The sequence below is a fragment of the Molothrus ater genome, chromosome 33, assembly GCF_012460135.2.
Source record: "Molothrus ater isolate BHLD 08-10-18 breed brown headed cowbird chromosome 33, BPBGC_Mater_1.1, whole genome shotgun sequence".
NCBI classification, from domain to species: domain Eukaryota; kingdom Metazoa; phylum Chordata; class Aves; order Passeriformes; family Icteridae; genus Molothrus; species Molothrus ater.
Genome location: NC_071660.1, coordinates 801,156 through 814,903, shown reverse-complemented (window position 1 = coordinate 814,903; position 13,748 = coordinate 801,156). Strand labels below are relative to the sequence as shown.

Here is a 13,748-nt window from a genome sequence, read left to right as displayed (position 1 = left end):
GTCAACCCCATCACCCTGGCAATGGAAACAGGTTCTGCCCCAATGTGTCCCGATGGTATTAGAGTACACTGCACACCAGTATCAACTAAGGCATCATATTTTTGTGGCTTTGATGTGCCAGGCCATCAGATCCACACCGTCTAAAAGAGCCAGTTTTCCCATGCCTCTTCCTGGCTACAGGCAGGGCCCCCCTAATCCTGGTTATTATTTCTTTCCTGGGCACGCATGCTAGAGGTTCTCTCCTTCAAGGAGATCTGATAGATCATACCCAGCAGCTCGGTCATGGGAGGTTGAGGCTACCTTCACTTTACTGGAGTTCCCTTGATTAGTGTTTCCCTCGGTGAGTTGATGCACCCGTGCTGCCAGGACAGAAGTGGGTTTTCCATCCCACCTTCCCATGTCTTCCCCATGGTCATGCAGGGAGAACCACACGTCAGCCCCTGGGGTGTACCCTCTCTGTCTAGCTGGGGAATATTGGGCTCTGACTTTGGGGCTGTGACTTGCACTGGTGCCATATGGGAACTGTTGCTCCTCGCTGTGGTGGTGTTCGCAGGGGTCCCAGGATGAGGGAAGAGACGAGAATGTTGACTCCACAGAAGTCAGGCGGCTTGATTTATTTTATGATATATATTATATTAAAACTATACTAAAAGAATAGAAGAAAGGATTTCATCAGAAGGCTAGCTAAGAATAGAAAAAGAATGAGTAACAAAGGCTTGTGACTGACCAAGACAGTCCAGACAGCTGGACTGTGATTGGCCAGTAATTAGAAATAACCACATGAGACCAATCACAGATCCACCTGTTAATTCCACAGCAGCAGATAATTATTTGTGGAGAGCTTTGTGGATAATTGGCTAGCTGAGAAAGGCCACTTCGATGTGATACCGTTGGATAAGGATAGGGGAAACAAGCTGGGGATTAAGTAACCAGTGTCCAATCACTGACAGAGGTCATGGTGACCTTCGCTGAAACAGGAAGATGGGGGAGAAAATCGCTTGCCAGAAAATGAAGATAGCCTAGGTAGAGTAGCTATAAGAATGTAAACATAGAAACAAAATAATCATTAGAGCATAGAAGTAGGTGTGGTTGATCTAAGTGTGCTTTAACCAATAATGAGCTCAGCTTTTGCAATATGTATAAGCTTCATTAACACCAATATAAATATGTGTGAGCTATCAATAAACTTTGGGATTTGCTGTTCACGCATATTGTGTGAGGCAATTCTTCCACCGTTCACGACAATTATTGTTTACATTTTGTTCCTGAGGCCTCTCGGCTTCTCAGGAGGAAAAAATCCTAAGGAAAGGATTTTTCATAAAATATGTCTGTGACACCTCACTCCTCCCTCATCTCCTTCATCTCCTCTTTGAGATTTTTAATCACAGCAGAGACATGAGCCAGCATTGGGCCATTGATCATAGTCTCATCTTTCTAAGCTTGTTGGCGACAGAGCCCACTGTCTCTTGGTTGGTATCTGCATTAATCATTGCAATGAAGGTGGTGTATTGAGATGGCCCCAGATTTGCCAGGCTCCACAACATTTACCCTGTGCACCCGACCTTGTCAGGGTCATTTTCATGCTGTCCATCCCTCCCAAAGAGTCCCTCCAATGCTGCCACTTCTCTCAGCTGTTGGATCCCTTCCTCAAGGGTCTTCCAGCACATTCTATGGTGGTGTTCCTGCATGCTCTCCCTGTGGACAAACCTCTCTCTGACACTCATTAAAAGCCGCTCCTAGAGGGAAGGGGACCCTGGCTCCCTTACAAAAATCTGATTGATACCGGAGTCCTGGGTTGAGGGTCCCAAATTTCTTGCCTCACCACCATCCAGTTGCACACCTGTACTTATAAGGTCCCAGACCCAAAGTAGCCAGGTTGTATAAGTCTCATATCCCCATCATACAATGTCTTTGTGCAGATTTTGGAGATTTTCGTACGTCAGGGACTCGGTGACGATCTCAACCTCTGGGTCTCCTGAGGGTTGTGAGGGCCCTCCCTTATCTGGGTGCCCTGCTTTCATCTTAGATCTCCTTGTTTCCACAGGAGCAACTGCTGCTGGCTGTGTCTGCCTTTGCAGTTCAGCTGGAACCTGGACAGTTGTAACATCTGTGGGTTCCACTGCTGCACTATTAGACTCTCCCTCTTCGAGGCACTGGGAGGGCTTCTCACGAGCTTGGGAAATGTGCTCCTTCAGCATTTGGCTCACCTCGTTTATCTCCTTCACCAGAACCCCCATCCAATCTGGGTAGTTTATAGCTGAGGTGGGCTGTGGGGCAGGGCCAGGCTCTGGGGCAGCATCCCTTGTCTTTGGGGTAGGTGTCAGGGTGGTTATCCAAGTTAATCTTCTCTTATCTCTAAATGCTAAACAGAACAAGCCTTCCAGCAACACCAGCCACTGTATGATATCATTAGTATTTAGAGTGGATCTGAACCCTTCAAAAACTGGTAGAGCAGACCCAAAGAGATGGCTAAAGGGTTGGGAGAAGATTTCCCCTGGTGTCATTTCCTCACAGCAGGTGCTAATATTAAAGTAACCCCAAAAACATACAGTTAGGGTGTGATAGCTGTGAATCCATGTGCCTGCTTTCCAGAGGAAGTTAAAAATCCATGAATTCCTCCCCTTATTCACCCATAAAACAAACTGGATAACAGCCACAGTAGCCTTGGTTATAGGACCCATGTTTAGATAAGGGCCTGCAAATGGGAGAAATGTAGCCACAACCACATGCCACCCAAACCAAGGTAAGCTGGACCACATGATGACAGCTTAACAAGGTTTCTGTAGCAGCGTACAAAAATTAGATTACTCAAGAACTGTTATTTCCTTTTTATTTCTGTGCCCTCGAGCCTCACGTTAAGCACCAAAATCTGTCTTGGTTTGGAAAGACAGGAGTCTCCTAAGGAAGGCAGGAGCCTCCCCTGAAATGGAGAATGTAAACCCCCTCCTTCCAAATTGCTATAAATTTTAAACTAAGGGGCCCTCAGGCAAAAAATATGGGAGCAGGGATAACAGTTCTTTAGTAGGGAAGAAAATAAAAGGATAAAATAAACAATGCAATAAACTAAAACAACACTGACAGAGTCAGAACACAACCTGACACCCTGTGGGTCAGGGTATTGGTAGCAGTCCAATTGGAATCGTGGCTGCAGCCCTCCTAGAGTGTCAGGTGGGTTCTGTTGGAGCAGGGATCCTGTAGAAGAGTGTAGTCATCCTCTGAAGATCTAGGGGAAGAGAGCAGCTGTTTCCTCTGGGAAATCCAGTGGAGAAAGCCATGCTGGTGTTCCAGAAACTCAAGATTATATCCAGGTAGGAATGCTTGGCTCTCCCCTCTGGGTGGAGCATCTCACACTGGGATGCTGTAGTTCTTATCAGTTGTGCAGTGACATTCAATAGCCTGTTATCAACGGATGTCTCCCCAGTTGTGGAAGAGATAAGGAAAACTGCCTACTTAACAGAAGACAACTGCCATACAGATGGGAAATAGAATACAATTTGCTTGACAATCCAGGACATTGCCCCAAGCAGAATTTATTGCCCCAAGCAGGATAATTTCACACCAGAACTGAAGCATTGTGAATATTTGTGGTTATTGGCTTTAAAACACTGGGACATGGAAAAGGGGAAATGGATCTGTTACCAAGAGCTGCGAGGTGGGTGGGAGCAGTGGGATGAGCTCTGCTGGCAGCTCTCAACTTTCCTAGGAAGAGGGAAGGAGCCGGATCCAGCCCCATGGATCCCTCAGGTAGTGATTACTACCAGATGAGAGAGGGTCACAGTGTCACCCTGTCCCTGTCCCCATTCCACAGGATGGACCTGGCTGGATCCCCTTGGGAGAGGGAGCTGCTCCAGAATCCTACCTGACCCCACCCCAATCCTGCTCCATCCATCTATCCCACTTGATCCTGCCCCAGTCCTGTCCCAGTCCTGCTCCATTGATCCCACCTGATCCTGCTCCATCCATTCTACCCAATCCTGCACTGGAATCCCTCCCTGATCCCACTCCATCACTCCTGCCCCAATCCTGCTCCATCCATCCCTTCTGATACTGCTCCAGAATCCAGCTCCAATCCCACTTTACAATTCCACCTGATCCCACTCTAGACCCCTGCCCTGATCCAAAATCCCTCCCCAATCCCAGTCTGTCCATCCTGCCCCAATCTCCCTCTGGAATCCCACCCTGATCCCATGCTGTATCTGCAGTGGAGCCATTCATTCCCATGTCTTTTCCTGCAGAGAGAGAAGATCCATGAGATTCCAGCACGGATCACACACTGGGATTAACCCCAGGATCCATCCTGGGATCCACACAGAGGGGATCCAGAGCTGGATCCGCCATTGGAACTCACCGGCTGCCGGGTTGTATCCATTCCTGTCCCTCCTCCCTGTGGAAACAAAGTGGGATCAGCGTCAGTGGCACAGGATTCCCAGAACGGTGCTGGGTGGATCCGTGTCCCTTCCCGACCCCCATCCCCTGTGTTACCAGATTGGAGCTTCCAGACACCGAATCTGATGAGGACAACGATGAGGATGAGGATGGCAGCGATGACAGACACAGCGACCATCACGGAGAGATGGGATAGTGAGGAGGGGGAGGGGAATCCCCATTTAGGAATTCCAAATTCCCAATCCCCACATTCCCAGCCTCACCCCAAGCGAAGATCCCAGGCTCTGGCATTCCGGGATGCTCCACCCTGCACCGGTACTGCTCCCGCTCCTCCGGCAGCGCCTCGATCCTGGCCCAGGTGTGGAAGGTGCCATCGCTGTTGGGAACGATCCCGCCCCACTCCGTCTCCTGATCCAAGGTTTCACCCCCCTTCATCCAGCTGACTGCGATTGTGTTGGGGTAGAATCCGTACACGTGGCAGGACAGGATCAGCGTCCCGTGTTCCTCTCTTCTGGACACGTGGACATCAGGGGGCTCTGGAATGGGATAATGGTGAGGGACATCCATGGAATGGTGAGGGACATCCCATTGGAACGGGACTGGGGTGAGTTCTACCTATGGAATTCCCACTGGAATAGCATGAGACTGACATCTGCCCATGGAATTCCCAGTGGAATGGGATCGGGGTGAGATCTGACCATGGAATTCACACTGCAATGGGATTGGGATGAGATCTGACCATAGAATTCCCACTGGAAATACTGTGTTCCCAAGTCCTCCATTCCCAAATCCCTCACAGGAATTCTGCTCCCACCTTTGCACTCCAGCTCCTTCTGCCCATATCTGATGTGCCTCTGGAGCCATTTTGGGCAGATGTGGTTCAGATAATTTGTCCACATCTCAACCCCATTCAATTCCTGTTCCCAGCGTCTCCTGGTGATCTCAGCAGCGCCGTCGGCCGGCACGAATCTCCTGAATCCCAGGTCAAAGGAGATATGATCCCACCCATCGTAGCCAATCTGGTGGGATCCACGGACACTCCCATCGGACAGGAAGTCACAGCCATAAACTGTCAACCTTGTGTGGAGACCTCAACCTTGTGTGGAGACCTGGGGGGATTGTACCCACAGAGACCCCTGGAATTGTGTCCCAGCCCCACAGAGCCCCATTCCAGCCCTTTGGAGCCGCAGAGTCTGATGGAGACCCACAGAGCCTCATCCCAGCCCCTTGGAGCCCCATGGATCCACATCCCAACCCCATGGAAGTCAACCCAACAGATCCCATCCCAGCTCCACAGATCCCAGCCCCATGGATGCAATCCCAGCCCCATGGATCACAAGATATTCCATCCCAGTCTAATGGATCCCCATTGCAGCCCCTTGGAGCCCTATGAATCCACATCTGACACCTATAGATCCCATCCCAGCCCCATGGATGCTCACCCCAGCCCTACAGACCCCACTCCAGCCCCATAGATCCCATCCCAGCCCCACGGATCCCCATCCTAACCCCATGGATCCCCATCTCAGCCCTACAGTTCTTATCCTAGCCCCACAGATCCCATCCCAGCCCTACAGTTCCCATTCCAGCTCAACAGATCCCATTCCAGCCCTATGGATCACAAGCTATCCTGTCCCAGTCTAATGGATCTCCATTTTCAGCCCCTTGGAGCCCTGTGAATCCACATCCAAGATCTACAGATCCCATCCCAGCCCCATAGATCTGTACCCAAGTCCCACAGATCCCATTCCAGCCCCACAGATCCCATCCCAGCCCCATGGATTCATATCCCAGCCCCATGGATCCCATCCCAGCTCAACAGATCCCATCCCAGCCCCATGGATCCATATCCCAACCCATGGATCACAAAATATCCCATCCCAGCTTAATGGATCCCCATTTCAGTCCCTTGGAGTCCTGTGAATCCACATTGGGGATCTACAGTTCCCATCCCAGCCCCACGAATCCACATCCCACCCCCATGGATTCCAACCCAAGTGCACAGATCCCATCCCAGCTCCATGAATGACAAGCTATCCCATCCCAGTCTAATGGATCCCCATCTCAGCCCCATCGATCCCCATCTCAGCCCTACAGTTCCCATTCCAGCCCCACAGATCCCATCCCAACGCCATGGATCCCAACCCAGCCCCATGGATCTCATCCCAGCCCCATGGATCCATATCCCAACCCGTGGATCACAAAATATCCCATTCCAACCTAATGGATCCCCATTTCAGCCACTTAGAGCCCTGTGAATCCACATCTGAGACCTATAGATCCCATTCCAGCCCCATGGATCCAATCCCCAGCCCTACAGTTCCCATTCAAGCCCCACAGATCCCATCCCAGCCCCATGGATCCCAGCCCTACGGATCCCATTCCAGCCCTATGGATCCCCATTCCAGTCCCACAGCTCCCCTCACTCATCGCCGCTCTGGTTGTACCGCTCACGCAGTATCTTCAGGTTCCTGACATCACTGTGCTGGTTCCTCACATTGGTCTGGGTCCCCATATCCAATATTCTGGCTTGACTCCATCCTTTATCCACTGCATCAGCGGCACTTTCCGGCCCCGCTCGCTGTCGTAGTGCACGAAGGGGATCCCATCCAGGTACCCAATGGACATGAACTGGGGGATCCCCGGGCTGGGCTCTGACACCACCACGTGCAGGTAAGGCAGGGAGTGGAGAACTGGGGGGACACGGAGATTTGGGGGGATTGAGGAGATCATGGATCAATGAAAGGGGAACTGGGAGAGCTGGGAAGGGGTTTGGGGTTCCTGGGGACAAGGAAAGGGTGTGCAGGGTGGGAGAGGTGGGATGGACAGGAAAGGGCCTGCAGGGGGTCCTGGTGTCTAGGAATGGGGGCTCAGGGGCTTCCAGGGTTATGGAAAGGGGGAGAGGAGGTACAGGGACTGGGAAAGTGGCATGGGGGTTCCAGGGGATGCATATGCCCAGGAAAGGGGATCCAGGGGTCCCCAGTGCCAAGGAATGAGGGGTCACAGGGTGGGGAGACCTGGGAATAGGAATCTGGGGGTCCTTGATGCAGAGAAATGGGGGGGCTGGGGACTGAGAAAAGAAGGAATGGAAGTCCAGGGGTCTCAGGATCAAGGAAAAGAGGGGTCTGGGGACTGGGGAAGGCAGGATGGATGGGAAAGGGGTTGCAGGGGGGAATTGGTACTGGATAAGGGGGTGCAGGGGGGTCCCAGTGCCCAGAACTGAAAATTCAGGGGGGTCCTGGGGCCCAGAATCCCCCCAGGGACCCTCCTGGACATCCTGAGACACCTCCCCCCGCAGGACGAGCAGGTCCCGGTGCCGGGGAAGAGGGTACGGGGGGTCTCGGTGCCCGGACATGGGCGCCCAGGAATGGGGGCTCAGTGGATTCTGATGCCTGGGAATGGCGGTTCGGGAGGGTTTTCCTGTCCAGGAATGGGGTTCAGGGGCTGGCGAAGGGGGTTGAGAGGGGTCAGTAGACTCAAAATTGGGGTACAGGGGGGTTCCCCTGCCCAGGAATGGAAGTCTAGGGCGTTCCCGGTGGCCGGAAATGGAACTTCAGGAGTTTCCCCGTTTCGGGGTTCCCACTCACCTTTGGTCGCGCCCCCCGGGTCCCCCAGGAGCCCCAAGAGCAGCCCCAGAGCCAGCGCTGGAGCCATGGCGCTGCTCCGCTGCGGCCCCGCCCACAGCCCTGGCCCCGCCCCAAGGAAAAGCGGGGGCTGGGGTGTCTGAGATGGGGAGGGCCAGGAAAGGGGGTGCAGGGGGGCTTTGGTGCCGGATAAGGGGGTGCAGGGGGGTCCCTGTGCCTGAGAATGGAGGGTTTGGGAGGGTTCCAGTCCTGGATATGGGGGTGCACGGGGGTCCTGGTGCAGCAGAATGGGGGGTCAAGGACTCCCAGTGCTGTATAAGGGGATGCAGTGGGGTCCCGGTGCCCAGAAATGGGGGTTCAGGGGGGTTTCCATGCCCGGGATTTGGGGTTCAGGGGGTTCCAGGCTCCAGATAAGGGGGTGCAGGGGTTATCGGGGCTGGGGAAGGGGGTACAGGGAGGCTCCCAGTGCCCCGAAATGAACGTTCAAGGCGGTCTCTGTGCCCAGGAAGGGGGGTTCGCCCGGAAATGGAAGTTCGGGGGTCCCCGTGCCCAGGAATTGCGGTTCAGGGGGGTCCCGGTGCCGGGGCAGTCCCCGGTCCCCGGGCGGGTCCCGGTGCCGCAGCTTGGGAGACGCGAAAGTGACCGGGGCAGCGCGGGGAGGGAGAGGGGACAGAGCAAACCCTGGGAATTCCCCTGAACCCCCCCGGGACCTGCCAGGACATCCCCGCAGGACGCACAGGGGGTGGAGAACTGGGGGCACGCAGAGATTGGGCGGTCTGGGGGCGTCCGAGAGCCGGGAAGCAGAACCGGGAGAGCCGGGAAGGGTCCAAGGTTCCAGGAAGGGACTGTGAGAGGTGGGCTGGGGGATCCAGGGGGTCCCTGAGCCCAGAAAAGGGGGTCCAGGAGTCTCCATTGTTCAGGGAAGTGGGGTCTGGGAGCTGGGAAAGGCAGAAAAGGGGGTTCAGGGGGTCCCTGGGTCACGGAAAGGGGGCTCTGGGGCTGGGAGAGGCGGGCGGATCCGGGGACGCAGCTTGGGTGTGTCACGATCCGTCCTTATGAATGGGTTTCGTGATGGTTCGTGGATTGATCTCAGGGTGCAAAAGAACTGACACGATACAAAGGGGTTTGCAGTGACAATCAAAACAAATGCACCTTTATTGAAATAACCACAGCAAAAATGCCTTGGGAAGCAATCAGGGAAAAAAGGAAAAAATAAGGGAAAAGAGGGAGGAAAAAGAATGGGTATATAGCTACCAAACGTCAAACTGCCAAGTCCCTCCATGTCCAGCCCATGGAGTTCACCAGGCCGCGTCCAGGGAGATCTCAGAGGCACAGTTCATCTGGACCCCAATTACACTCTTTTTTGATGGGGGAAGGGGGGATGGATTTTGCAACCAAATCAAAGGTAGTTTACTGTATCTTCAGGGGGAAAGAATGGTGTTTGGAAAGGGGTACACACAGTCCATGTTTGGCAGTAGGTGAGAGCCATTGTTTTCGTGGTTGACTGCCTGCACCTGCAACATCCATCTTGCTTTGGGCAGCTTTCCTTCCCCCGCCACTGCACACCTCTCCCGGGTTGGGGGTTTCAGTCCCAGTCTCTGGAAGAAGGTGAGAGGGGGCCTTCGCACATAGGGATTTCATGTCTCGGTCTCTTGATGAAGAGGCTTCTTACATCTCGGTTTGTCTGTCATGGTGGTTATGAATGAGCGAGAGGCATCTTCTTTGGGGGGAACCACCCTAAAGCCTAGGAGAAGTTCAGCCAGGCCGAGAGGCGGGGAGAATTCCAGAGCTATTGTGCAAAAGGGCAAAATGCCCTTTGAGCTCAGGGTAGCATATAGCAAATGCACCTGTGAAAACAATAATTGAGCAACACTCTCAGGTCTCAGGCATATGACTTTCCCCTACAGGATCAGAAACTTCAGACAGGAGGGGTCTGTTTTTCAGTGCCCCCCCACAATGACGATCGTGAGGCAGATGATGGATATTTCAGACAGACTCTCACATGACCCCGTGACTCACAATTGTCTTGAGGGATCTTTATCAGCAGCGCTCTGGAGTATCATTGATGAGTCTTCAGGACTGGCCGTACGTTGGTAGTATAACCCGGAAAAATAGGGACAGTATGACAGAGAGAAGAAAGAGAGAGAGAGAGAGAAAAAGGAGGAAAAGAAAGGATAGGAAAAAGAGGGGAGAAAGGGAGACAATAAACAAACATAATTAATATTGATTATAACAGTATTATTTTCATAACAATTTTCAAAATGCTTAATTGTTGCAGTGTGATGTAATACTCTGTTTCAGCTATCCCAGTTCCTCCCTCAGGTGTGCCAACAACCTCTCCCTTCCCCTCCCCCTTGCCCCCTTGCTAAGTGCTGTCCGTCAGGCTTAACATTCCAGCAAGGGCATCATCTGATTGGCAAAGTTCAAAAGATGCTTCTCAGCCCTGGCAACATTGGGCTATCCAGGTGTCACTTGTCCCCTGAGACTTCCCCCCTCCCACCTGGTTGGTGCCATACCTACCCCTTCCCTCCCCCTCTCCCCGGGCTTAAAATACACAGCGACCACGTGGTTCTGAGTTCTGTTGGAGCTGTTGCAACAGTCAGAGGTCTGTGACTTAGGAATAAAGCTCTGGATCAAAACCTCCAGCAGGACCCGTCTCCTTTACCTTCACCATCACCTAAAGTCTTTCCACCAGAGGTAAACCTGAGTTCCTGCTTGCCTGGACTTGTCCCAAGCGCCAGCTTCAATACCCAGCTAGCCAGGGGTGTCTCTGGGGTGAGACCACCAGAGCTGCCACCTTTGGTCCAGCAGCAAGGCCAGATGGCCCCAGGCACATTCCATCCGGCAATATTGGGAATTAACTCTAATAGTTAATTAATTAAAATAGTATTATTTTTGTAACAATTTTCAAATGGTTGAAACAAATAACAAATAATCAAAAGCAAAACAATAAACCAATCATAATATAAGCATTAACTTTAAAATTATTTTCTAAAACAATTCACTAAAAATTGAAAGTAATTCTCACAAAATCATAAACGGGAATCAAGGATTGCTCTAAAACACAAATGCTTAATTTGTAATTGCCTTGTGTCAATTGACTTGGGGATGTCCACAGTGTAGAGGACATCAGCCAAGTTGTGTGCATTGACTATAGACATCAATCTTGTCAGCCGTTTCATCATCCTCCAATTCATAACGAATGGGACTGATGACAAGATAAAACCAAGCACAATTAGAATCAAAAGGGTAACGATGGGTTGACACACACTGTTCAGGACACTCGTGGCAGTAGGTGACCACCCAAAGAGGGTATCCCACCACCTGTGCTCGGCATCTTTCTTTACCCTCTCCATAACACGGTGTATCTGTCTCACATTATGATGAACAGTCACCAGGTCTTCTGTCCGTTTTTCTTTATCTTTTTGAAGATTTCTACCAAGGCTTGATGGAGCAGCAGTTGTCTTACCAAAGTGAGGTTCATCCTGATAGGAGTAGGCATCAGTTTGTGAATCAGTGTGTAGTTGGATTGCAATAGGTAGTGAGAGGTAACTGGAGCTTCATAAAAGAAATCACATCCTGTAATCTTGGTAAAGTTACAAGCACAAACATTTGAATAATTTTTAGTATCTACTACAACATTCTCTACTAATACCAAATCACAAGCAGTTCTGAAGCATGCACATCTATTGCCTATATATACAAGGACTGTTTCAGAAGCCTCATTAGGATGAATTTCAAAATGACAGATATTTTGCTCTGTGTCTGAAAAAATGTCTTGAGCTATGATTGCATTGCTTTCACAGATGAGCCCTTGTTGTTCTCGGACAAGACAAGATTCTAAATTAACAGTTTGCCATTTCTCACCCATTTGACAGGCCCATTCCCAATGCTCATAAGGATAGAGAACAGCTCCATCATCATCAGCCCTAATGCAATCATAGGAAATATCAAATGCACTGAGGCATTACGTATGGTTAACACAAAAGCCATGGCTGTGTTTGTAATGGGATTGTAAGTTAAATTCACTAAGTTCCACCAGGATTGGAATTCTCTTTCAAAATCAGTGGCACTGTCCCAGATTATTTTCCCAATTTCAGTAGGAAAAGTGCCTTCTTCACCTTCTCTTATCATTGAGGCAGCAACTGACTGCATCCACAATTGTGCCTGGATACAGCTGAGAGCCAAAGAAACGTTGTTCTGTGTAGCACCGAGTGTATCAATTACCAATTTGTGGTCATTTACATTTATGTTTTCCCAATTTGGCAAAATGTTTGATAGCAGCCACTGGTGTGTTCCTAAAGCCAATGACTGCAGTGGTGGTTGTAATTTGGTCAAATCTCTAGTTGTAGCAGCCAATTTTATTCATTAATACTTCTGAATCAATACTTTTTAGAATTCCCAATCCTGTTCCCACAACACCGGTTATGTCTCTTAGCGTCCGTCTTTTAAAGAGTTCCGCTTTTGCAACCAGGTCATCCAACCCTCAAAGGGAGTTTGCAAAAAAGGCGAACAGGCCGGCTGAATTTCTGAGACATTATTTTGCATCAGCAATTTGACTTGTTTAAGAGAACCATGCTGGATTGAACAGTATTTGTTGTTGTCCTGTTTTCCTAATTGTATATGGTCCATTTTCAAAAATTCTTGGGCTAAGCATAAGCGGTGGTTGGGCTGGAGTGGTGGTGGTGTAAATTGTAACAAGTTGGGCTATAGCATTTACTATAAACTTAAAATGTAGGCCCTACAGGCCTACATTTTTTGGACCAAAGACAAACCACTTCTATGGTTTGTGCCAATGTAAAATTGTGCCAACAATCCTGTAAGCTTGGGTGCGTACAAACCTTTTCATGCTTATTTGTTTGATCTGTCAAAACACCGATTGAGATTGTGTTACTATGGGTAGTTCCGTTAATCATTTGGATCCTATACTAATTTTTTTCCCCACTATCCCTTGAAGCTGCCAGGTTTTTTGGTTTTCCCATTCCTGCCTAGTGTATATCTGATTTTCATGCATAATGACAGTTGATAGGTTTAAATCCCTCACGTTTCCCATGGATCTGGAAAAATGAACAAAAGCCTGGGACCAAGGCCATTCAGTATCAAGTTGACTAAGGGTGCTCTCAGTCCTTTCTACCCACTGGGGTGTGACTACTGTACTCAATGTGGACTTTGTTATAGTGTTTATCTTAAATTTGTAAACCAGGCCTTTTAAACTTTATGGATTTGTTAAGTTATTTTGCCAACGGCGTGTCACATAAGTTGGTTTGGCTAAAGTAAAATTATGCCAGCAGTCAGTTGATTTATTTCTACAATCCTTTGTAATTGCATTGTTGGTTCTGGGGCCTAAAGTGTAGTTACCAACGTACTCCTGCCGGCAGCACAGAGTGAGGGGAATTTGTTTGGTACACTCCCACTTTGTCGTAGGACACAGTTCTGTTGTAGGGATGTGCAAATAGTTTTTTCCATCTGGTTCTAAAAAATTTCCAGCACCTGCAATGGAGGTGGCTTTCTCATAGAGAGATCCTTCCACTTTTCTGCACGCTACCACAACTGACTCACCAATTGTTCCAGTTAGGGTTCTAGTCCAGTCCTTCTGATCCCATCCCCACTCACTTGGGCGATATATCTCAGAGTCATGCAGCACTATAGGCTCTAGGTTCAGGTGGTGACACTGGGGATATGATCCTAGAACATTAGTGTGATGGATGGTAGCTTCAGACCACGACCACTCAGCAGGATTCTGTCCATGGAATTGTGGTAGGATGCAGAAAAGTATCA

At 50.2% G+C, this 13,748-nt stretch overlaps 1 pseudogene; it reads right to left on the bottom strand.

The window, feature by feature from the left end:
• Positions 1 to 3,819: 3,819 nt before the first annotated feature.
• Positions 3,820 to 8,079, bottom strand: LOC118700782 (class I histocompatibility antigen, F10 alpha chain-like; annotated as a pseudogene).
• Positions 8,080 to 13,748: the final 5,669 nt, after the last annotated feature.